At 48.5% G+C, this 25905-nt stretch overlaps 5 non-coding genes across 5 annotated transcripts; all 5 read left to right on the top strand.

Moving 5' to 3' along the window:
- The first annotated feature begins 17316 nt into the window (after positions 1-17316).
- On the top strand, positions 17317-17388 carry TRNAP-CGG (transfer RNA proline (anticodon CGG)). Its single transcript has one exon. It is a non-coding gene; the product is annotated as a tRNA-Pro (tRNA).
- A 3679-nt stretch (positions 17389-21067) lies between these two features.
- On the top strand, positions 21068-21139 carry TRNAP-AGG (transfer RNA proline (anticodon AGG)). The gene has a single exon. It is a non-coding gene; the product is annotated as a tRNA-Pro (tRNA).
- A 70-nt stretch (positions 21140-21209) lies between these two features.
- Positions 21210-21281, top strand: TRNAP-AGG (transfer RNA proline (anticodon AGG)). The gene has a single exon. It is a non-coding gene; the product is annotated as a tRNA-Pro (tRNA).
- A 210-nt stretch (positions 21282-21491) lies between these two features.
- TRNAP-AGG (transfer RNA proline (anticodon AGG)) lies at positions 21492-21563 on the top strand. Its single transcript has one exon. It is a non-coding gene; the product is annotated as a tRNA-Pro (tRNA).
- A 69-nt stretch (positions 21564-21632) lies between these two features.
- Positions 21633-21705, top strand: TRNAP-AGG (transfer RNA proline (anticodon AGG)). Its single transcript has one exon. It is a non-coding gene; the product is annotated as a tRNA-Pro (tRNA).
- Positions 21706-25905: the final 4200 nt, after the last annotated feature.

Raw genomic sequence — 25905 nt, 5'->3', positions numbered from 1 at the left:
ACATCTTAATGACTCTCTTGTCTTTCTTTAGATACTTATTTGTTCATAATCTATAGCCTGAGTACAGACAAAAGTCTACTGAAACTGCATGGCCATGAATAAATAAATTGTTTGTACACTGTCTATAGGGTTTGTATTTGCTGTGGAATTCTCTATAGGATTTGTCTATAGAAAGTGCATATATAGAGTTTATAGACAAAAGTCTAAGCACAGTCTATAGACTGTTTAAATGAATATTTCTATTGTGGGTCAGCTTGAAGGTAACATCTGTGGGAACTGATTACGGGTACATATGTTGCGTGGTTAGTGGAGGCGGTAACTAAGCCAACGCGCGCCGCCACAAGGTTACTGTTTCCATACGCAGTGTTTACAGCGAGAAAACAATATGAGCTATAAATTGTGTGTTACTACTTTTTAACCTAACTTTTTTGGGGTGTTCTCGAGTTCTCTGTGCAAATAATTTTTTTTTTGTGGCGAATAGTTTCTGGTGAAAAATGACGAAGACGGTATTAATAGGCTGCCTCAGTAAAAACGCCTAGACATTTGTGAAACTCAAAAAGGCGCCTTCGGAGTTCATGGTAGGAGGTGCACAAAGGGAAGGAAAACAAAGCTCGTGTTCATGAACCGGGGAAACCTACAATCACTTTTTGTGTACTAACTTTTTTTTAAGAAGCCACCAGCGACTGGAGCAATACTTCTATTATTACGGATTGCAGCCATCCTTGCAATTGTTTGTTTCTCGCTTGTACGGCTGCGAACAAAAGTTCGGTTATTTTTTTTGTGTGTGCTCAGTGTGCCTATTTCATCGGCCTTTACGCTTTAGCCTATCTCTTCATATTTACGTACATTTATGTTCTACCGCGCTGTTGTGTTTTGCCGCTGTTTATTTTGTTGAAACTTGCGGTTTTCTTCCCTGCCGATCTGTGTAGTTTGTTGATTATACTTATCACCTGGCTAAAATTTATTTTGGAGTTTTAGATGTGAAGAGACAAATATAGGAACACAAACAGCAGGATGACGACAGATTGTGGATGAATCACAGCTTTGCTCCAGAGCGTATCCACGGTGATTTTATAATCAGTAACAACGCGCTACACGTGACACTGGTAACATTGGGATATTTTAATTTCGATGTTGAGAACAGAACTGCGATTCTTCAGAACAAGGATTCTCGCTACAACGAAAATGGTGTTGTTTTTGGGCATAAACATGTCCTGGCTAGCCTTGTCGTGATGATAAAACTTTCGTGCCTTCAATGCACTACTGCAGCAAATGCCGTTACTGCTTGAAGCATTGCTGTCCTTTCGGCTGGATAAAAGGCAAAAAGATTACAGCCTCTTACCCCAAGTGTTCGACTAGTGATAAGTGCTACCTGGCTTTCGAACTGTTTATACAGCAGTGATGACTCATGCATGACGGTAGGGCGATTCTGTTTTATCATGGCACAGTTACAATGTGTTTATTTATAGTGTGATAAATATGTGGGCCCCACGGACTAAATTACTTTGTCCCGCAGCCTGTTTGCCCTGAGAGCGCTTGTCCTCGGCTTGACCCGCCACACGTTTGTTGCTTTGGGCTTTCGTCTCCTCTCTCCCTCGGTTTCTGGTCCATCTTTTTTCTTCTCACTTGTCTGGAAGAGTTGAGGAAAAAAGGGAATGTGAATGGGACGCGACGACGACGACTGGGCTAAATCGAGGTATCAACTAGCTAAGACAGGTAGCGCTGTAATGAATATTGCGTTGTGTCTATAGGCACACGCTGTCGCCTCCTCTTCCAACCGGGAAACCTCTTTTCGGGTCCTTCCAGGCGGCCCCGCAAGCCAAGGCGTCCTCCCAGTGCCCCCCGGAGCTCTCAGCGATGCAAGATCCTCGTCCACAGCCTCCCATCCGGAGGAGGCAGAGCGCCAGCATCAACATGGACGCCTCAGAGACTCGTACCGGTGCCGCGATAGCGATCAGTCAGTCGACATTGTTGGTAAGAACATGCAGCCTCCCTGAGTCAACACTGGGCTGCTGAGGCTCACTGCGGGGACAGTGTGCCTCTCCCACTTGCGGCCTCCAGCCGTCTCTGTCTAACACCAGCTGAGCCCATCGACGCGCCTTCTCCAAAATCCGCTCCATGCTTCCCTTAGCACAACATCCCCCCCCCCCCCCCCATCTTCTGCCATTCCCTCATTCGTTCCCTTTCCTTGGAGTTTGCTCTGTTACACTAAGAGGCCATAGGTAATACGATGCCCATGTGTTTTGTCATGTAAGTGCACATTAAAGAACCCTAAGAAGTCGATATTAATCCACAGCTCTCTGTTACGGCGCTTATCCCTTTCCTTGTTTTTTTCATTCCCTCCCCCCGTACCCTTCCACACGGCATCGTTTAGGTGCACAACGCGAACTGACGAGACAGCTACTCCGCCTTTTCCTGTACTTAAGGCCAATTAATATTACCATTGCTTATCATTGCTCCGCAGTGCATATCTCGCCAAATACGCGTAAAAAACAGCACGTAGAAAAGGCCAGGACAGAGCATGGCACGATCTAGCCCAGCCTTTATTTTGTGTGCGCGCAAAATGGGATTAGAAATAACAAGGCCCTGCAGTTCCCGTTGGATTTAGTTTTTACTTGTAAAAGTGCACCCGGTCATTGTTCTGAAAGTTATGGCACAGCAGAACGTGTTGACCGGCTGGGTAGTGCATAGCTTCCAGAAGTCGAAAAGCGCATTCGCAAGACAGGCGCACAAAAAAACAACAACATATGGACGACACTTAAGATTACGTGTGGGCTATGAATGCGAAAGCATGCACGCGGGGTCTCCAGCTGCGGCGATGGCGTTGTACTCTATTTCCGTGGCCAGCGAACCTTATCTGTTCGTGCCGCCTGATTGGAAGTTGATGAAGACGACGATACCCAGACCCAGCGCGGCAAACTTGCCTTTCAGCGCATAGGGTGCTGAGCTGCTTCGATGGCCCAGTGCTCTAATGAAGTGAACAGCGGCGTTTAGCTTTTGGCGCCGGCCTGGGCTCGATACTCACTTCGGTAGAAATTTTTATTTAGGTTGTTTTCTTTCTTTCCCGATAAGGTCACGTGGCTTTTCGACCACCTTGCCTGGACAGCGTCGGATTTTTCGCTTCATGAGCCATTTAATTTTTCGAATTAAAAGAGGAGAACACCCGAAAAGCGCTGGTTTTATCGGAAAGGCCGCGGCGGCTGCCTTTTTATGGAGGAAAAACGCTAAGGCACCCGTGTGCTGTGCGATGTCAGTGCACGTTAAAGATCCCCAGGTGGTCGAAATTATTCCGGAGCCCTCCACTTCAGCACCTATTTCTTCCTTTCTTCTTTCACTCCCTCCTTTATCCTTTTCCTTACGGCGCGGTTCAGGTGTCCAAAGAAATACGAGACAGATACTGGGCCATTTCCTTTCCCCAAAAACCAATTAAAAAAAACTCGCGTTAGGCGCTGAAAGTTGAGTCGTAAAGTGGAGGCAAGGGTGTACATGGCAAGTCGCGTCTTGAAAGAGCGATTTTCAATGGAATATCTGTCAGCTGTATCGCGAAAGAAACTTTATAAGGACGCGTGTGATGTCTTTCTTCCGGTCCCTTTGTCAGTATTGTTGTACTGGGCAGGTTCATGGCAGACACTTCTAAGACGTTTGAAAGGCATGGCTGCACCAGGTGAAGTTAAAAGTTTGTTTTTTCAAGCTGCATATGAACACTCTTGAAGTCAAGACGTATCTAGCAGAGAAGGGTTTTTTTGTAGCTTGGGGAAATCATTGTTTCATATGCCGAAAGCCGGAAACGACTGAACACGTCTCCTTAGATTGTTGGGAAGCCTTTTTCTTTTGGGACATTCTACAACGCACGATTAAAAAAGTCTTACCGGTGGATGCTTTCGGAATCAGATTTTTGCCTGTTCACAGTGAAGATAGCGTTCCTTTCGACATGATCATGATATTGGGTCTGCACACTATTTGGCGATCCAGGATGGCAGTCAGACATGCAGACATTCACGTGAGGCCGATAAAAGAGTATTTCGTGCATCTGTTGGAGGATTCAATGAAGGCCAAAAGATACAAGACCCAGTGCCTGAGTGCCTTCCGATAATGGAAGCTTTGTTATACATGCGCGAATTTTAATGTGTTTACGTAATTCCAACTGCGGGTGACGTATTTTTAGCATCTGTGTTGTGTTCGCGTGGATTGGTTTTTAAAGGACGTGCTGAAGTCGGCAATAAAGAAAAAAAAGTGGAGGCAAGGGTAACCGATGGACGCATTTGCAGGCGCTGCGTAGGGAAGACTTAATGAAAGTTAGGAAGGGACAGAAAAGACCAAAATTCGATTTTTGTGCTTCCTTAACCTGTATTCTGTCGTGACTCGGCAGCGCCCGCAATTGCTTCCTTGTACCCAATAATTCTCGACAAAGGCATATTTTAACGAGAAAGAGTTCATGAACACAATTTTTTCCTATATTGGAAAATTTAACAATAACAATCAATATTTCCGCAGATATTCCGTCGGCAGATTTTCATTTTTTTTTGCTATTAACTTTTTTCTATCGTCAAAAGTGTTCCCCATTGGTTTTCTACGGGAAACTTAACTGCTCGATGCGAGCGACGGAAAATCTTTAAAAGTAAGATTTTGCTGCACATAGGAAGAATGGACCATTACCTTGAATATTTTTTTAACGGTACTTTAGAATTTCCTAATATTCATTTTTTTTTATAAGAGAATGTTTGTCATGTTTGTCTACCAACTATCCCGAACACAAGCTGTTCGCGGGAATTGTGCGCGCAAAATGCTTCTTTATTCTGTTTAGCGCCATATCTGACATTACAGCAAAGGGAAGGGTGTGTTTATACAGAATGTGAGAAAAGCGAATTTTGGATTACCATGCAAACACTGCGTTCTCAGCAATAACTGCCCAAACTACACATTCAAATGATGACTTGTGGTTGCGAAGTCATAACAACAATAGCATCACGGGCTTAAGTTTTTCAGAATAAGATTTTCGCTGCGTCGGCAAAAGGAAACCATTCTAGGATCGACACAACCATATCAACCAGTGCGATAAATCAATGGTCTTAACACCCGAGCGCTGCGAACTGAAGAAAATTTTTTGTACCTTTTTTTTAATAATCTTAATTAAGTTATTTACCTCCGTGGAATACACTGATGTTTTCCCAGGCAAGTATGCGCAGCTTATGTATGGGAGCGCTCAGCTTTTTCCTCCTACCGCAGTGTTTATTATAAGCGCGGCAATAAATGATCTTCGTGAAAGACATAAGAGCGCAAACTGAGCCAGTTTGCGCTCTTATGTCTTTCACGAATATGCACCAACAAGCCCAGTTGCAAGTACTTCTTAATAAATGATCTCTTGTTTTCCTTTCTCGATGGGAATGCTTCCACAATACGTCGAGCAGGTAAAGCAGCAGCGGCGACAATGTAAAAGAGCTCAGAACTACTTACTGATCACAAGCAAGGTACTTTCAAAAACAAAGTGAACCGTATCTTTCAGGCGCTCATTTGCGATGCACACGTTTCCTCTACACAATGATCTGTACTTGAAGGGAACAGCGTAAACAAGGGCCGAGACTGTTCTCATATGAACGACATCTTTTCACTGCAAATTATATCTGCGGGGTTCCGAAGAGAATCATCAACTTGCACGCACTTGGGAGGAAGCGTTAATCTTGCCCCCACTTCACGATACTTCAGCGTTCAGCGTTGTACACGAATTGGCAGTGGCTTGTACAATGGAGGCTCACGCGTATGGCCACCTGTACAAAATTGCTCAATAGACTTCTGGCCACATGGTCTGCTTTGTTCAGCTGAGCGAACAAAAAAATAGTTCTGCACAGTATTGTCAGTGAATAGCAACAGCAACGTTTGCGAGAGCAGTCCCCAAATAGCTGGTAGCAACACGGAGGCAGCACGCGCGAGCCGTTGTCTCGTTTCTTACGGGGTAAAATCTTCTTCAAACGCAACACAGCTATAGCGCCAGACAACTACCAAGCGTTTAGTTTGAAAAGCAACGAGAAATAACTTGAGCCGCCGAAAATCAGCATCGCGCCGGATGCACGGGATAGATTTCATGATGTACGCTCACCATTTGTAATCGATTACTGAAGGTAAGCGCCCCTTAGTGATCTTAGTAATCTGAGTAATCTTTGTAGTCTTTGTAGTCTCCTCAGTAGTCTTTGATTACTAGGAGTGAGCGCACGCCTTAGTAATCTGCGGTTCGCTAATGACATCGTCTCACCAAGTCACTAAGGGTATGAATTGCAAAGCATGATCAATGAGTTAGACAGGCAGAGCAGAACGGTGGGTTATAAGATTGATATGCAGGAAACTAAAGTAATGTTCAGCAGTCTCGGAAGACAACAGCAGTTTAAAATTTGTAGCGAGGCGCCTGATGTCAGGAAATACGTCAACTTAGGGCAGGTAGTACCGTAGATCCGGATAATGGGAGTCAAATAACTGGAAGAATTAGAAAAGGGATGGGCACATTTGGCAGATTCTCCCAGATCATGAATGGCAGTTTAACAATATCTCCCAAGAGAAATGTATACAACATCTGTATCTTATCGGTGCTCTCGTAGGGCCAGAAACGTGATGGCTAACGAAAAAGGTTCAGTTAAGGACAACGCGGGAAGCTATAAAAAGGAAAATGATAGGTGTAACGTTAAGAGACAGTAAAAGGGCAGAGTGGCTGAGGGAACAAACGCGTCCCAATGACATCCTTGTCGAAATCAAGAGGAAGAAATGGGCTTGGGCGAGGCATGCAATGCGAAGGCAAGATAACTGCTGGTCCTTAAGGGTAACGGAGTGGATTCCATGAGAAGGCAAGCGTAGCGGGGGGCGGAAGAAAGTTATATAGGCGGATGACAAAGAACCTTGCGGGGATACAGTGGGCAGAGCTGGCGAGGCATGGTTAATTGGAGAGACATGTGAGAGGCCTTCGTCCTGCAGTGGGCGTAGAGAGGCTGTTGATGATGACGATGGCTGGCTGAAAACGCACACATAACAAGGAATAGTGCCGATACAAAAATTTGAATGACCACTTGTCGAAGAAAACGCGAGAACCACTTTTTAGACAGATGGGAACAAAGAAACAGAGAAGTAATTTTTTTTGTTTCCGAGCCACCAAAAACGATAATCCTCAGGACAAAATGTTGCGAAGACGAAGAAGAGGGCAGTAGCGCGGTACGGAACACTCACGCTAGGCCCTGAGCCATTAAATCATAGTTTCATCTGTCATCATGTCGTCTTGTTCCTTGGCTTGCCACCTCGTAACATTTGGTGTGAGGTGCGGGTTCCTCACCGTCATCCGGGTCCCCGGCCAAGGAGACCTACACTTCACCGCCTGTCTGAACCCCAGCTCGAACTGACCAGAACCGACCAGCCGCTTTCCCCCGCCCCGTCCCCAGCCCCGACCACAAGACAAGACGTCCAGGACCAGACGCAGTATGACCAGATGACGACCCGAACCAAGACGGCACCCCGCCCAAGCTGTCCGGCGATTTCTCAACCTTTGACCTTCGGCTGTGGGCGACCGACCGTTGGGCCTGAATCTCCGGGGACAACCGTTCATCAGATCATCTCCTTAATCTTGGTTGCAAGCCTTTAAGCTTCTTATATCCTTTCTGGACATGCTCATCGTCACTTCACCATTCAGAACTGAAGCAATCGATCGCGCCGATCACTCGGAGGACCTGGGTAATGTTATGAAGACGAAGAGGGCAGTGGCGCGAGACGGAGCGCTCGCGCTAGACCCTGAGCCATTAAATCATATTTTCATCTGTCATCATGTCACTTCGTTCCTTGGCTTGCCACCTCGTAACAATTTCGGCTTTACACGTTTTGAGGCTTCAGAGCACATGCGACCCACCACGAAGGTTTCTGGATCTTTTGAAGAAAGAAACCCCTCGTGGATGTGCATTAATTTTTAGTTCGTTTGTTAAGCGCAGTTTGTGCTGCCAATATTTTGCGACTGAATGAAGAAGCTCCACCAACGTCTCTACGGAACCCGCTGAGGAGGCTCCTCGATGCCAGTGACGTGGTCACGGGAGCCACGCTGATCGCGTAATGTTTTACTTCAGGGCTCCCCGCAGTGGACGACATCGACGTCAAGCGAGCCGCAAGCAATTGCATTATATAAAAAAAGGCGCTCTAAGCTGAGGTGTTCGCAGTAAAAACCTACCATAATTAAATTCATTCCAGCTTTCCCCTTCTTACTTAACATCGCTAAACGTCTTACTTATAGCCTTTCCTTAAGAGGGACTTAGCACGTGAAACTAGATTTCCACTTGCCGTCCCCTTCTTTTATTGCGTTAGCATTATTAAGGTCGTGAAGGCGAAAACTGCCCGGCGGCGTGGGCATCTTTGCGAAGCTTTCACCTGCTAGGTGGTGTTTATGAGGATCTACCTCTCTCCACCTGCCACCTATCAAACGTCCCTCTTTCCGCTTGTAATTGAAAAGAGAGATATGCCGGACGCACGAGACTCAGCAAAATTGAAAGTGACTAAGAAAATGACTCGAACAACAGCAGGGCTGCGTGCAAAATATACAGTCTGCTGAAGAACTGGCGGGGCAAAAATGAGCCTTGCTGAGCTATTCCTGGTCGGACTGCACGGGCAGAGCAACCTTGGTCTCACAAGCAGCACCGGTGGCTTCGACATGAACAGCCACCTGCCGGTGCAGTGGCGCATCGCGTAACCGCCGCGCCACTGCGCTGGTAGTGGTATGAAGAATCGGAGCGACCTAACAATGTGACAATTTTCGCATAATTACGTAGTCGGAATTGGAGTAGAATCAGAATTGTAAGATATAAAGGAGTGAAAGGCAATGAACTCAAACTGTAAGACACTCAGAACTGGAATAGATTGTGAAAGAAGCGTGCACGCTATCGAATTTAATCCGCATCAATCCGATTAATCTCCCGTCATTGTTTTTCATTTGCAGTTTCTCACTCCACCAACCAGCCCTCTGGCACGACTGCTCTATTTTCTGGACGCATATAAAGGTACCGCTTTCGTTTGCGCTGCCTTGCTAGCTTTGTGCGGGTTGGTGGTGGTGGTAATGAGCACAAAATATGGCAGAGGCGAGGGTGGAGCACTGTGCAAGACGGCGGCCTGCGTGGCACAGAGGAACCTCCTCAGTGACGCTCTCGACCACAGCGTGGACCCTTGCCAGGACTTTGAGGCGTACGTCTGCTCCTTTCGTAAGACAGATAACAAAAACGCTTCGGACGCAGACGTCGCTCCGTTCACTGTTTCGTCCATGCGCCATCGCTGGCTAGACGGGCTCCAGGAGTTACTAAAAGATGGAAAAGTTCAGCTGCCCATCGGGACGAAAGCAGCTGTCATGTACACCAGCTGCCTCACTCGCAAGCCAGCGGCGAAACACGCCGTGGAAAAGTATATTAGCGCGTTGGGATTGCAATGGCTCGAGCAGTCTGAATCAGAGGCGAATGCTTTTGGGGTGCTCCTGGACCATGCGTACAACTGGCAGGCACCACTTTGGTTCCAGGCTGCTGTTTTTCCCCAGGACGCTTACCATCGTGTACGCAGAGTTTTATTCAGTCTGAACGTTGAGATGATCGAGTGGCGGGCATCGCTAGAGGGAATGATCAGCGCGGACGAGTACCGCAAGTACTGGAGTGAGAAAGAGGGCCTCAAAGACAGCGTCACCTTCCAACGCTACGAAACAACAATGACGATCTTCCGTTCGTTCCTGGATAGGGTTTCGACGCCTACCGACGCACCGCACAGTTTTTCCTCGGAGACTCCTCTAACCACACCAATATTGCGACTAACCTTACGGTTCTGCTTAACGAACGTGTTAAACCAAGCAGGAATTTTTCTGTAGAAGGCTTGATGATCTTTGAACTAGCGAGTCTGCTAGAAGGCATCAACGCGGCGTTCAGCATGTATGACAATCGATAATTGCTGATACACATCTGCTGGCTTTTTAGGGATGTGTACGGTCCCATAGCTGACCCCTCGTTGCTACTTCCACACGGTCGAAGTCGTAACGCAAGCCAGGCTTCGCTCCGTTACTGCGCTCACGTGGTGGAAGCCAGCTGCCAGCTATTAGTCAGCGCACTGTTCACCGTGTCGCGCTTGACGCTTGACCTGCGCCAATTCATCAGCGGCTTGCTAACAGCCATCCATCATGAAGGAGTGGAATTGGTAAGGAACGTGCATTGGCTAGAATGGCGTAGCAAGAGCATGGCTGTTGCAAAGTTTGAGGACATGCACACTGTGCTCTGGCCTCGTGATGAGCTTCTGACGAATGACGGGCTCTCCACAATCTACCGCGTTTTTCCTGACAATGCATCCTCCTTCAGCGAGTACTGGCTGGCGACACGATGGGCCATAAGAAGTTATACCGCCCAGGATCCTGAGGGAAGTGCTGAAGTTCTGGACGCTTCGGGAAACATCGCCGCGCCATTAGTGAGTTACGTGCATGCCCTGAATGCCGTGCTAGTTTCCGTGGCAGCCCTGGCGACACCGCTGTTCAACGATTCGGGCACCCAGGCGATGCAGTACGGAAGCCTCGGTTACCAGTACGCGAGGCAAATGGTGCGCGCTCTTGGTGGCGCTGGGACTAGCATAGACCTCTTCAGAAACCTTGTGCCTCGATGGCTGTCCGAGGCGTCTGCGTCCAGGTATGAAAAGCGCGTCAAGTGTTTCGGTGCGGTGGACAGTGACATCTTCCCTGATGTGCCCGCACTAGAGGTCGCGTACAGTGCGTACCGCAGGGCTTCCAAGAAGCAGGCGCCCAAACTTTTTCCAAAGATGACCGAGGCACAGGTCTTTTTTATTACCGTGTGTCTCGGGATGTGTCAGTATCAGTGGGGGCACTCAGCGGGAGATTGTAACAAGGCTATGATTAGCTTCCGTCCATTTGCTGAAGCATTTCAATTCGATTCAGGCTCCAGTATGGGGTTGCCAGCAAAGTGTGGCTTCTTTCATTAGCATCGCCCAGCACCGTTTTACAGCGTATCCCTCCTAATGTAGTGAAATCGATTGTGTGGTTTACAGCGGAAGCCTGCAAGAAGCTGTGGATTTCTTCACCAAGTTCTGCCGATGACAGCTGACTGTGCTCGTGCGAGCGAGGCTTTCAGTGCTGATACTGTCTTTTGTTGCTCTACGCGCCATAGGAATTGAGGGAAAGATCTGGTTTACTGCTATCGGGTAAGGAGCAATTGTAAATCATATGAGTGTTCTCGTTGTCATATTAGTCCCGCGCAGAAGTTAGGTGTTTTTATTTCGTTGGATGATTTGATCGTTTCTTTTTATCGCTGCAGTTCTGGCGGTTTTTGCAGCAATAATTTAAGGTATAAGCCAGATCGAATATTCTCGGCCATGTTTTATTCTACCTTTCAGTACATGTTAGAATTCCTCGATTTCTGTTGAAGGACGGCCCGCGTCCGCACGCAAATCACTGCTTCTACTTTGGCTGCAATGACTGCAACGTTTCTGACACTTGTATGTTCTTATAACTGCATGCCATCTTTCTCAACATATTTTCTTCATTTGTACCGTTGAGAGTGAACAACCAATTGGGTTAATCCAACTTCTACAGTGTCGCGCATGCACGTTAATTTCTTTGACAGTGATATGCGGCAGATGTATGTTAATAAATTTGACGTTGCTCCGAAAAGCTCGTCCGAGGCTCGTATTTTTGCAATGCGTTCTTCGAACAGATACTTCTTGTGTGTTTCTACAGTGAATTGACACATTATTCGCAACGGACGCTCCTCGCGCACAATGGTAGACCTTGCGTATAGCGTTCTAAAAGTACTAAAATGAATCGACGGAAGTGTAAATGTGCAGTATATCGATATGAACAGTGCTCATATGCTAGCGGTGTCACTTGAAGAAATCCATTTTAATATGTGCAAAGTACAACTTCGCCAGGCTGTAAACTCAGTTTACCGCTCGGGATGAGAAAAATATTATTGCAATGCAACTAACTGTAGGTATAATATGTCTCCCTTGAGAAATAAAATGTGTACTATTGCGCCATTTTTTTCTTGCTAGAGAGCTTTATAATTTTTGAAGAACAGCGGCGAAAATTCAGCGTAATTTTGGATAGCAAGGAGTGAGGAGATGAAGGGGAGTCGGGGGTAAGTTTTGCAATATGCTAGCTATATAAAGACGTCGTTTCGGCATCGGCGGCAGTTGAGAAGCGGAAGGTTATTTCCTTTTTAATAGAAGTCGCGTGAATGCGCTTTGTACTGTGATATACCTCTGGCGTTCGCTGTAATGTAGTCTTCGTACTCTGACGTCAGTGTCACGTGCGTCGCTCGAAAGCTCGCTGTGAATGACAATATCCCCATAGGATAGAGAACATAAGGGGCTGCTACCGTTGCGAGTGATCAATTGGTGCGTGGTTTTACCTTAAATGATCGCAATGAAAAATATCCGCTCCGACGGAGTCATTGTTTTAATTTGGGATCACCTATGATGGGATGACGAAATTGGGATCACAATTTGATCATTCCGTCAGAGCAGGTATTTAGTACCGTGGCGCGTCTTCGCCATTGGCATTTCATTCAAGCTTAATGTTCACAGAATTACTTCACTCTCGAATTATAACAATGCGAGTTAGGCAGTCAGTCGCGCTAGCTGGTCAGCGTCCATCTTGTAGAACAGCGCAAGAAAAAAAGAAAACAGCAGAAAACACGTAAACCACAGGCACTAACTTGAGGACCACAGCGGTGGCATATAGTCGTTCGAGCATCCGCTCGCATGCGGGAGGTGCGGGGTTCGATCCCCAGTGCCACCGGGTACCCACCGGTGATAAAAAGGCTACAAGCTTTGCCCTGGCCTGGTGCTCGGTCTCTTTAGTGCGAAATGCTTGGGAAATCGGTATTTGAGCCCGCTTTGAGTAGAAAGGAAAAAGAACCTTGTGCCATGGCGCTCTTTGGCCACAGATGCCCTTGCGCCATACACATCCATAATCATCAGGTACTTATTTGCAGCTGTGCCTGCTTAAACCCGAAAATTCAGCAGGAGTGGACCTAAAGGGGGAGAGCGGCTTCAAGATCAAATCGACACTCGGATTAACAGGACCAACCGCCAATTTTATTTCCAAATATAATGTTTCATCCAGCTGTGCCTACCACATAATGAAATAGGTATATTGGAATGTTTGCGCCAGGGCGTTGTCTGCATTTGCTGTTTTATTTTTACAATATGTTATAAATACTGTAGCCTTAAGAAAAAAAAACGCGTTGGAGTGCAACGAAGACCACTTCTTTACTGAAGAGCCCCACCCTGGCACACTATCTACCGCTGCACAGTTTGCGAGCAACGTACTAACACACAGCTGTGACGCCGTAATATGGTGTCCATAAACCCAGTTTGGTCGCTTGTGGCGCGAGAAATTGTACATGGAGTTTATGGTAGCGCTGACACTTTGCGGACAGATTGCTTTTTCTCGAGAGCACGGAGGGCACAGCGTAGAGGCTTCAGGCGCTGTCGTTTGAGGGACATGCCGAGGCTCCGCAGCAGAACGAGACTTTTTTCATACTCGCTATCGACGAAATGGTCGGAACAAAGAACATCGCACTCGTCAGGTGCCCACACATTGGTCGTGATGGATCAGAGCAGCACGCATGCATATCCGTCATAGTTTGGCATTTTGGCGCTAAATTCAGCGCGGAGGGACGAAGGACCCTGGAAGGGGGAAAAAAACAAGCGCTGTCCCTCTTCCAGTGTCCTTCGTCTCTCCGCGCTGAATTTACCGCCAAAATGAACTACATCCAACTCGCCCAACTCATCATCCTTCTGCAGCAGTTTGGCATCCTTTGGAAAGCAGTGACATGGTGTGTCTCCGCCGAACGCACCGTTCTTACAGCCTTCAGCCGAGCTGAGCCTCGGACTGCTTCATTGAGTATCATGGGCAGCAGACTCGATGCAGACTCGAAACTACATGGGCTAAAGCGACGATGGCGACGGCCAGCAGCGGCGGCGGCGTGACGTGTGACGTCACGGCTGCTAGGGGGCTTTCACCTCAGGTGCCGCCGCGGCGGGTCGCATTACGTTGCTCGAAGTCATGGCTAGGTAATGGCGAAGTCGTAAGTCATGGCTAGGGGGCTTGAGCCACCGCCCGATTTAAAGGGTTAAGCCTTATCCATCCATCCATCCATCCATCCATCCATCCATCCATCCATCCATCCATCCATCCATCCATCCATCCATCCATCCATGCATCCATCCATCCATCCATCCATCCATCCATCCATCCATCCATCCATCCATCCATCCATCCATCCATCCATTCCATCCATCCATCCATCCATCCATCCATCCATCCATCCATCCATCCATCCATCCATCCATCCATCCATCCATCCATGGAGGGAATTTGGTGAGCGGAGAGTGGTACGGCACATCTTTCTTGAGGCCTGTGAAGTTGGCCATTTCCCGAACGTCGCGTTCAGTCGGTTTTGTAACTGCCACAAGGCGCGAGTTTTCACTGCTGGTTATCCCCGCTTGGAGTCTTTGTTGTGCCCACATTCCATGGGAATTTTGAGGCGCAGGCTGTCCTTCCCGCGCTGTGCACCCCTGGAGAGCCGAGCGCTAGGCCGTGGGGACCGCCTGTTCCCATTGGATTGATCGGCTGGGTAGACAGGCAGCCGTGGGAATCGAACCCTAACACCATGGCGAGACCTACCCCAGCCATGTGTATAACAGTTCCCCAGATGGAGCAGCCTCTCAATTCGGCTGCTCCGCGCGCCGCGGCAACAATTCTGTTGCAGCGAACTGAAGTTATTCGACGAGTTTAGAAAATCCAGGCAAGTTCTTCGTTAAATTATTTACCGAAAAACGCAGCATATCATAAGCTACCTTGTAGTTGGTGGTTGAACCCAATTAGGCCAGTAGTTCGCGCTGAAATTTTCAACCCAGACAGATCAATGCGGAACACGCAGTATATTGTTTTGTGAATATTTATCATGAAGACAAAATTTTTTTGCTGCCTCGACCGCTGGCTCATTTATAGTGAAACTGAAAACAAAGCTTAGGTATTTCTGTAACATTTGTCTCGTATTAAGTCTAACAACGACACTTATCTGATTCAGCCGCGCATGATGAAAACCGTCTGCGCCGGGATAAACTGAAGGCCGCCAGAGCCAAGTTGCCGCCGATGGGCAGTGGTGGCGCCAAGGAAGGACCCGCGCACCTTGCAGCGGTCGCCTCGGCGTCTTTCACGTCATGGCGCTTTCCGCTGCAGACAACAGATGTCGGCACCAGCTCCACATTGCGAAAATCTTTCGTTGGCGCCTTTTGAACCCTCAGCCTCAGCGCGTAACAGTCTCGGTTGCATCGTGCGCGGCTGAACAAAGTATACCGTTGTCAAACATTTTACGAGACAAAAGTAACCACAATATCAATGTTCTGCGCGCAGCTTCGCTGCAAACGAGCCAGCAGCTGAGCCGCGATGATTCTGAAGTCTTCACAATAAAGATGCATGCTGCGTGAATTTTGAGCTTTCTGACACGCTGGTACGCAAAATACAACACTGTTTTTAAACCTACAAAAATTTGGGTAAGTTTCGTTCTACTATGGTCATGGTGATAGAAGAAAAATGCCGTACATCCCACTGGCGATCGAAATTTCAAGCAGTGCGCGGTCTATTACCGGCGGCTTCATTCAAAGTTCGATTCCGCACCATTTTCCTTCTCAGGCGACCCTACTACATCGAATTCGCATGGCCTCTGCTCGCACTCCTGCATGGATGCAAAAGACATGCATAGCATCGTCTCCGCTCTGCTCTTTATGTGGTGTGTGCGGGGATATCGAACATTATATTATGTACTGTCCAGAGTACAACGCGGAAAGGTATGTGATGTTCGCTTCCTTCAAGAAGACAGGAACCCGTCACAATACAGTTCAGGACATTGTCTACCCGAGTGAAAACCAGACATGCAGAAGGGAGGCTGCACGCCTTCTTTTAACATTTCTGCATGACACGGATCTAGATTCTAAATGGTGACAGCAGGAACGGACTATGGCCTACTGTGATTGAATGTGTGTGTAGATGGTGTTTTCCGGAGTGGACTACGTTATACTGTAAGTGAATGTGTGTATGGATTGTGGCACTACAATGACCTATGTTCTACTTTGACTGAATATGTGCATAGATGGTGACTTCTGGAGTGGACTGTGATGTGGACTGTGTGGATTGATTGTGTGCATAGATGGTGACTGCAGGGAGAATGTGTGCTATCATAAGAGACTGTGCGTATAGCGCGGTAGATGCGAAAGGCTTTAGGACGTTCTTAATATAGAAGGGACGCTACGGTGGAGCACTTTCCGGCAGATAAAGCAAGGCTAACCACACCTGTAGCATTCAACACCTCAACTCAGCTCAACTGGAGGGCTGGGTTTAGCCCACGAGTTTTTGAGGCAAGTGGTTTCAAGGTTTCTGTTTGTGTGAGACCAAACTAATGGATTTTTGCGGACAGTTATTCAAACCAGACTGCGTGATTATTTGCCGTTTTTTGTTGTCTCATCTACTATGGCCAACAGGCCAAGTGTGCGCGGATTTTTACGGGAGGTCGTTTTGTCGTTCCGCTTCCTTCAGGCACGCTTTTCGGTACAGTACCTGAGCAATGTCACGCGGAAGAAACTGTGCAAAGATTTTGTTTATGTGTGTATGCCAGTGCCAATGCATCGTTCATTGTATCCACATGGAGAGGATGAGGATGCTTTGAAGAGACTAAAGCGGATGCCGGTTAGGCCGTCTGTGAAAAGCTTCTTTTTTCAAGTACACACTGCGACGCTCCAGGTCAAGCCGTGGCTCGAGCAAAAAGGCGTCTTCGTCCCGTGGACTGTAAACTGTTTGCACTGTAGAAGACCGGAGACCATCAACCACATATTTCTTGACTGTTCAGACGCGGTTTTTCTATCGGACATACTGCAACACAGCATAAAAAAGGACTTGCCAATCACGTCGTACGGCATCTGCTTTCTCCCTGCCGCTAATGAAGGACGGGTGCCATATGATATGATTATGGCCCTATGCCTCATTGGCATATGGCGCACTAGGATGGCTGTGCATCATGCCGATCTGAACCCAAAGCCTGCTTGAGAGTACTTCATTGAAAGTGTTGCTTTCATACGTAAAGCGTGTAAGGCAAGCAGTGAATAGCCAGACTGGCTGCCGGTGTTAGACGCTCTTGTCAATTTGAAGCGCTTTTAAACACCGGCGCATGCCAAAGAGCGGCAAGCGCCTTTTATATTGTTTTAGTTGTGGTTGTGTACATAAGCATTGTTGTTGGCGGCAGAACCGGCAATAACGAAAAAAAAAAAGGCTCGTTTGTCTAGGGGTATGATTCTGGCTTCGGGTGCGAGAGGTCCCGGGTTCAAATCCCGGACGAGCCCGTCTTTTTTTCTTCTTAAGCTACCGAATGCATCCCATGACACTGATTGGCCAGCGCAAGGCGTCATCCTCGGCTCGTTGGTCTAGGGGTAGAATTCGACTTCCGGCCACCGAGCGTGACGGACGTGTGATGACGAGCTCCGTAGGAGCGGCTTCAGCGGCCATATCTGGCCACGGTAACAGGTTTACTGATGAGGAAAATGCTTACCAGGTTGTTCTGCCAGGATTGCCTACAGGGCGTTTCGTTGTAAATACAGTTTTTTTGCACGCCGATATCAGAGCCCGCCCGTACCGGGTCCAGGATTTCCGGGATGCCCTAGCTCAGCACGCGCTGCTCCCCGATGTTATCGCCCTGGGGGCGTATCGGATGAGCCACGTCTGGGCAGTCACTCTCAAGGATTCCGAAGCCGTAACGAAGATGTTGAGCGTCGGTAAGATGCTTGTGAAAGAAAGCCGCTGCCTGGTTATTGACCCGACCAATCAGGATGTGCGACTGAAGCTGCACTGGCTGCTGCACAACGTACCGGACGAAGACGTACGTGCTGCCTTTGCGCCGTAAGGGAAAGTCACGGAAATCGCTCGAGAGCGTTGGTGAGCGTGGGGTGTGCTAGAAAAAGGCTCGACAACGAGGCTCGTCACACTGAAATTGAAAGCTGGAGTTAAGCTTGACGACTTGCCGCACCAGCTGAACGTTAGCGGTGAGTTGGCGCTGGTCGTCGTACCAGGCCGTCCCCAGTTGTGCCTACGCTGTCGCAATACGGGCCACATCCGAAAAGAGTGTCGAGTCCCACGTTGCGGAGCCTACCGACGGTTCGGCCACGAAGACGGCCAATGTGCCGACACTTATGCGAGCATTGCTGGCCCCGGGACCAGTGAAGACTCGGCTGAGCGGCTAATGGACGAGGCGGACGCGGAGGACGCGGCCCGTGAAACTGGGCAGCCAGCGACACGGGATGGACCTACGTTGACGCGCCTGACGAAGCAAGGGGCGAAGACGTCCACCGCAGTTGCGGCGGACGTACCAGTGCAGCGTGACCTACCAAAATCCCGACAACGTAGGACCGGACAACAGCGAGGCCATGGATTCCAGCCAGGAAGCTGCCGGCCTCATAGCTGGGAAGCGCTCCCACGAGGAAAGCGTCGTTGAAAAGCCACAGGTAGGCGCTGGCGCTGACGAGCCGCCGTCGAAATCCCCGGGAGTTCGGCGTTTGTCTTTGAAACCACGGCCCAACTTTGCGGCCTAGACACGGCAGGCGGGGAAGCCACCTCCCAAGCGCAGCAATGTGTTTTTGTGTGTTCCTGTTTTCCGCGGCTGTGGGTGGAAGTACCAAGCAGAGGTAGTTCCAAGGTCTGGAAAGGCCGGCGGAGGACTGCCTAGCGGTTTTCCCGGTGCCTGCAAATGGACTAATGGATTGGCGACGCCGCACAGAGCACACTGTGAGTCAAGAAGTGTTTCGTCTGTAATGGTGGGCACTGTACATCATATGTCAGCTATTCCTCACGCATGGCGATGAAACTTGACACAGCTTTGCGCATAGCAACATTGAATGTGAGGGGTCTTGGTGCTCGTAGGCGCCAATGCCAACTTAAGATTGAAAGTGATGAGTTTACTGGGCGTATGGTGTCCACCTTCAGTGTGTTCTTTAATATCTGTGTTTGCCATTCTGTTGGCACCTCGGGTGGGTGCGCCCTTTTTCATCGCAATAATTTAGGCATCAGTGTGGAGTCGATTTTTTCTTGTCCAAGTGGACGCCTTCTTGTAGTTGACTTTTCTTTTTCGAAGTTATACTGGCGCATTATATGCGTGTATTCACCGACCGTTGACTCGGAACGACAAGAATTTTTTAACAGATTGAAGTCTTACATTGTTTGTGGTAAAGAGCTGTTGCTTTTGGGCGATTTCAACTGTGTGTGTGCCGCAGCCGATCGAGTGAAGCGTCCGCCTGTGCGGGATAGAAGTGCACAATTATTAAACGCTTTGGTTAATGACAACAGCTTCGAGGATATTGGCAGCATATTTACCTGCGGTAATAGACCGCTATACACACACTTTCAACGTGATATCCATGCCAGATTGGATAGAATTTATGCATCTGTTGAACTTGTGCCCCTTTGCACAGGTTACAAAGTTGAACCTGTGGCGTTTAGTGATCATTGTCTTGTGATAGGAAGTTTCGGTGTGAAAGAAAGGTGTACGCGCTTCAACTGGAATCTCTGGAAATTCAATGCCAAACTCTTGGAGGACGAGGAATTTTTAAAAGCCATCGTAAATGAAATGCAGAGGCTGCTCGAGGAGCGGCCCAGTCTTTTTGCCGTTCAGTGGGAAGACTTCAAAGAGTGGCTAAAAAGTAAAGCCATAGAAAAGAGTTGCTCCACCGACACAAAGAAAAACAAGAAGAAAAAGCAGCGCGTGAGCAACTGCAGTTTTTATTCAGCATGGAAAGCTCCGAGCCCGGGAGATATGCAAAAGATATAAGAGATGTGAAAAGCCAGCTTGAAAGACTTGACAGTGAAAGGTATAAAGCAGCAGTTATACGCGCAAGGGCACAAAAATTGTGGGCCGGTGAAACACCGACAAAGCGAGCCTTAACAGATGAAAAGCGGTACGTTAGACAGAAAGAAATCGGGCAGATAAGAAATGGTGCTGAAATTTCATGTGATGCCAATGTAATCCAGCAGTCACTTCAAAAGTACTTCAACGACCTTCTTGGCCAAGTAAGAGAGATTGGTGATGCTTTCTCTTCAGACTTTTTGTCGTTCATGCTGTGAAGATATGTGCGGTGCTGTCAATGGGTACATGCGAGAAGTTGTACTTTCTTTTCGACTACTGTACGCGCGTTTTTCACTTGAGTAGTTTCTTAATCTTTCCAAAAAAAGAGTTGAATAAGAATCTTGTGGAAACAATGCTGCCGATTCCCATTTATCGTTTACCGCACCGTGGAGGCCCAGGACAAGACGTCTTAAAACGAATTAAAAGAATGCCGGTTAAACCAACCGTAAAAACATTCTTTTTTTTACATTGTAACACACTTCCTGTTAAGACGTGGCTGCATGAAAAGGGGATTTTCGTCCCATGGACAACCAACTGCCTACTATGCAAAAAGCCTGAAACGGTGGAGCACATGTTTCTTGAATGTTGGTACCCAATTTTTCATTGGGATGTCCTCCAACGAACCGAGAAAAAAAAAGATTTTCCCCTGCATCCATACGGCATCAGGTTTTTGCCGATCACGAACGAAGGAGGAGTGCCATATGATTCAATCATGCTCTTGGGCCTCCACAGCCTTTGAAGGACACGAATGCAAGTGCGACATGCCGATGTTAATGTCCGTTCCGTGCGAGAAAACTTTATTGAAAGTGTTGTGAGCCTGAGAGAAGTGCATCGTGCGCAAGCTGAACCGCCCGAATGGACCTCTGTTCTGGACGACTTAGTTGTCTTGAGAAGATTTTAACCTCTCCCATGTCAGCCAAGTAGGCTGCTGCTGTTTTTATCATTTCTACTTTAGTTTTTGCATGTAAGAATCGGCAATAAAGAAAAAAAATCGTTGGTGTAGGGGTATGATTATCGCTTTGGGTGCGAGAGGTCCCGGGTTCTAATGCCGGACGAGCCCGTCTTTTTTTTTTCTTTAGCCACCAAATGCATCCCATGCCACTGATCGGCTAGCGCAGGGCGTCGAACTCGGCTCGTTGGTCTAGGGGTCTGATGCTCGCTTAGGGTGCGAGAGGTCCCGGGTTCAAATCCCGGACGAGCCCATCTTTCTTTTTTCTTTAGCTACCAAATGCATCCCATGACACTGATTGGCCAGCGCAAGGCGTCATCCTCGGCTCGTTGGTCTAGGGGTATGATTCTCGCTTAGGGTGCGAGAGGTCCCGGGTTCAAATCCCGGACGAGCCCGTCTCTTTTTTTCTGTAGCTACCAAATGCATCCCATGACACTGATTGGCCAGCGCAAGGCGTCATCCTCGGCTCGTTGGTCTAGGGGTAGGATTATTGCTTAGGGTGCGAGAGGTCCCGGGTTCTAATCCCGGACGAGTCCGTCTCTTTTTTTCCTTAGCTACCAAATGCATCCCATGACACTGATTGGCCAGCGCAAGGCGTCATTCTCGGCTCGTTGGTCTAGGGGTATGATTCTCGCTTAGGGTGCGAGAGGTCCCGGGTTCAAATCCCGGACGAGCCCGTCTTTTTTTTTCTTTAGCTACCAAATGCATCCCATGACATTGATTGGCCAGCGCAAAGCGTCATCCTCGGCTCGTTGGTCTAGGGGTATGATTCTCGCTTAGGGTGCGAGAGGTCCCGGGTTCAAATCCCGGACGAGGCCGTCTTTTTTTTTTCTTTAGCTGCCAAATGCATCCCATGACACTCATTGGCCAGCGCAAGGCGCCATCCTCAGCTCGTTGGTCTAGGGGTATTATTCTTGCTTAGGGTGCGAGAGGTCCCGGACGAGCCCGTCTTTTTTTTCTTTAGCTACCAAATGCATCCCATGACACTGATTGGCCAGCACAAGGCGTCATCCTCGGCTCGTTGGTCTGGGATTCGACTTCCGGCCACCGAGCGTGACGGTCGTGCGATGACGGGCTCCGTTGGAGAAACTACAGCGGCCATGTCTGGCCGCGGAAACAGGTCTTTTGAACAAGAAAGTACGTATCAGTTTGTTTTACCAGGGCGGCCTACAGGGCGTTACGTTTTGAATACAGTTTTTTTTGCACGCGGATATCACGGCCCCGCCGTACCGCCTGGAAGATTTATTGGACGCGTTAGCTCAGCATTCGTTGCTCCCGGACGTTATCGCCCTGGGGGCGTATCGCATGAGCTACGTCTGGGCCGTCACATTCAAGGAACCCGGAACAGTGAAGAAGATTGCCGGCATCGGTGAACTGCGTCTGAAAGAACGGCGCTGCCTGGTGATTGACCCTGCTAACCAGGACGTGCGTTTGAAGCTGCATTGGCTGCTTTACAACGTGCCTGACGAGGACATGCGTGTCGCCTTCGCGCCGTACGGAAAAGTCTCTGAAGTTGCCCGTGAGCGCTGCCGAGTACACGGCGTTTTGAGAAGGTCTCAACTACCAGTCTCATCACACTGAAGTTGAAAGCTGGCGTGAAGCTTGATGACTTGACGCATCAGCTCAACGTCGGAGATGAGTTAGCGCTGGTTGTCGCGCCGGGCAGGCCTCCATTGTGCCTACGCTGTCAAGGTACAGGCCATATCCGCAAAGAGTGATGGTCCCTCGGTGTGCTGCCTGCCGACGGTTCGGGCATGAAGACGGCCAGTATGCTCGTACTTAGCGATCATTGCCGGCCCCGGGAACAGTGAAGACTCATCTGAGTTGCTGATGGACGAGGCGGATGCAGAGGAGGCAGCCAGGGCACTGGCCAAGTTTTGGCTTAAAAGGTACACCATCGCTGACGCCTCTATCGAAAAGGGGTGCGACGACGACCAGTGCTGTTAAGCCGAGTGAAGATGCGGGTCTTGAACTCCAGCAAGGAAGCGATGATAAGGCAGAAAACGCGACGAAAGCCGCGGTCGAACCTCCGGAGAGTGTGGAGGCCAACCACACCGATGCCATGGACGTCAGCCAGGAAGCTGCTGGTCTATCAGCTGGGAAGCGCTCCCATGAGGAGAGCGTCGGCGAGAAGACGCAGCCTTGTGTGGGTGGTGATGAGCCGCCGCCTAAAACAGCGGGGACTCGACGCTGAAGCCCCGACCGAACTTCTCTGCCGAATCCCGGCAGGCGGGAAACCGACTCCGTAGCTGCCGAATGAGGTTTCGTGTTTTTTTGTTTTTACCTTTGTTGTCGTGGGAAACACCCAGCAGACAGTGTGCCTTGGTCCGGAAAGGATGGCGAGGGATATCCGTGTGGTTTCCAGACTCCAGCACTCGGATTCCTGGATCAGCGACTATGTACACTGCACACTATGAGTTAAAAAATGTTTCACGATTTTGTAGAGTGGACTGTGTGTGTCAAAGGCCTTTCATTCCAAGTGCATGGCGATTTAACTAGATACAGCTCTGCGCGTAGCTATTTTGAACGTCAGAGGCCTTTGTGCAAGGAGGCGCCAATGTCAGCTGAATTGCCTACTTTCTGACAACGTGCTTGGCATAGTGGCTGTCCAGGAGACGAAAATAGAAAGTGAGGAAGCTACTGATCATATGATGTCCCACTTTAGTACAGTGTTCAGTGTTTGTGTTTGTCATTCTTTTGGCACCTCGGGTGGGTGCGCTATTTTTATGCGCAACAACCTAGGCATTATTGTAGAGTCTGTTTTCGCTTGTACCAGTGGACATCTTCTTGTCGTTGATTTCTCCTTTTCTAATCTGTGTTGGCGAGTTATCTGTGTGTATGCATCAAACGTAGAATCTGAACGCCAAGAGTTCTTCAATCGTCTTGAATATTATTTTGTTTGGGACAGAACCTTGCTGGTGCTGGGTGATTTCAACTGTGTGTTGCGGCGGACCGTATGAAGCGCTTGCCGGTGCGCGAAAAAAGTGCTCAATTATGGAATAGTATTGTACGTGAACATTGTTTAGAAGACATTGGTAAAATGTTTACTTACGGTAATAGCCCTCAATATACACACTTCCAGCGTGACAGTCATGCTAGGTTGGATAGGCTGTATGTATCTACGGAACTCGTGCATCTCTGCATGAACTATGAAGTTCAACCTGAGGCATTTAGTTATTACTGCCTTGTAGTCTCAACCTTCGGCGCCAAAAAAACATACGTCCTTTAACTGACACTTGTGGAAATTTATTGCTAAGCTATTGGAAGACGAAGATTTCATAAATGAAACTACAAACGAACTGCACAGACTGCTAGAGACACAGCCTGAGAGCTTGGCTGTTCAGTGGGAGGATTTCATAGAATGGGTGAAACGTAAAGTAATAGAAAAGAGTTGTCTTAAGAGGCATAAAGAGAATGAAAAGGAATTGAATGAGCAGTTAAAATTCCTGACCTGGATGGAAAGTTGTGAGCCCGGTCATTTGTTGAAAGAATTGAGGGAATTAAAAAGCCATCTTGACCAAATAGACACAGATACAAAGCAGCCGTCATTCGCTCTAGGTCCGAGAAATTGTGGACCGGTGAAACGCCGACTAAACGAGCATTGTCCGACAAGAAACGTTACATTCGCCAGAAAGAAATCACGCAGATAAGGCATGGGGCTGAAGTTTCTAGCGGTACGAAAGTTATCTAGAAGGTTATAATGCACCACTTCAACGGCTTTCTCGGTCATAAGCGTGAGATGGCAGAAGGATTTCTGGTTCATTTTTTGCCCCTATTGCCAAGACTCGAGGATGAAGTGAAGGTGCGCCTTGAGATGCCCATTAGTGTCAGAGGAATGAGCGGAAAAAAAGTTCCACTGTCTTTTACTACTTCACACATCGTCCTGATACCCAAAACAGATGATCCGGAGAAGCGCTCGTTGGTGGGCTCTTATCGGCCGATAAGCGTCACCAACGTATATTACAAGATATATATGAAAGTTTTAGGGCCCCGCAGGGGGGCGCCTGCAGCTTGCAGGCGTTGGTGAGTGGCGACACCACGGGTTCTTGAGCATCCGCAGGGACATCCCCGCAGGGGGATGATGATGAATAGTGCATCTCCACGCGCCCGAGCAACCGCGCCTAGCCGTTCGTGGCATCGCCGTGTCCGGAGAAAAGGGAATCCTGGTGGTTGAGCCGATGCCGAGCGTTTGAACCTTTAAGGCCCCTCGGCGGAGGCAACACATCACTTTGGCCCTAGCTTCCTGTAGACGGCACCTCCTGCCTGACCCGACCGGGGGAAATCGGCAGTCGCCTTTTCCTGTCCTCCCCTTTATCTTTCACTTTCCTATCTTCTTTAACACAACGCTCCTGTCCTCTCCTCTCTTAATTACTTTTTCCTTCTTCCTGCCGAGAAGCGTTAACCTTGTGTGACCAACTACCCTGAGTTGTGTCATATTGGGTTATAGTTGGGGTGTACAGATGGCGTGGGCAAGACTTACTTGCAAGTTCCTGTCCCGTCCCCAAGTTGGGCTCCATGGTCGGTGGCTGGCATCATGACCGAAAAATAAACACACTTTATGGCTCCCCCTCCCTCACAAAATGATCGCGCCCTAAAAAGAGTGCGGACCGAAGACATAACAGCCAAGTGTTTCTAAAAAAACAAAAGAACATTTCCCTAGGTATCATGTTGTACATAGTGAAGATGCAGAGCAACCAGCTAGAAAAATCTCTCCATTCATTGTTTCCAAATCTCTTACTGACGCCCTGCGCCTTGGCTACAAGGTGACGAAGTTAGCCAGTGGTGACCTCCTCCTCCAAATCCGCGACAAAGCACAATACTCAGAACTCCCAACCTTAGTGTCCTTCGGAGACATCATTGTAACCGTAACTACCCACCGATCACTGAACACAGCCAAAGGAGTAATATCTGAGCATGACTTCCTGAACCTTTCTGAAGAAGAGATGTTGGAGGGTCTGAAAGACCAGAACGTCACAGAAGTCCATCGTATCAAAATCCGAAAAGACTACAAGGAAATAC

Source organism: Amblyomma americanum, chromosome 5 (genome assembly GCF_052857255.1).
Source record: "Amblyomma americanum isolate KBUSLIRL-KWMA chromosome 5, ASM5285725v1, whole genome shotgun sequence".
Lineage (NCBI taxonomy): Eukaryota > Metazoa > Arthropoda > Arachnida > Ixodida > Ixodidae > Amblyomma > Amblyomma americanum.
Note: the sequence above shows the minus strand (reverse complement) of the source record. Positions and strands in the feature narration are given on the sequence as shown.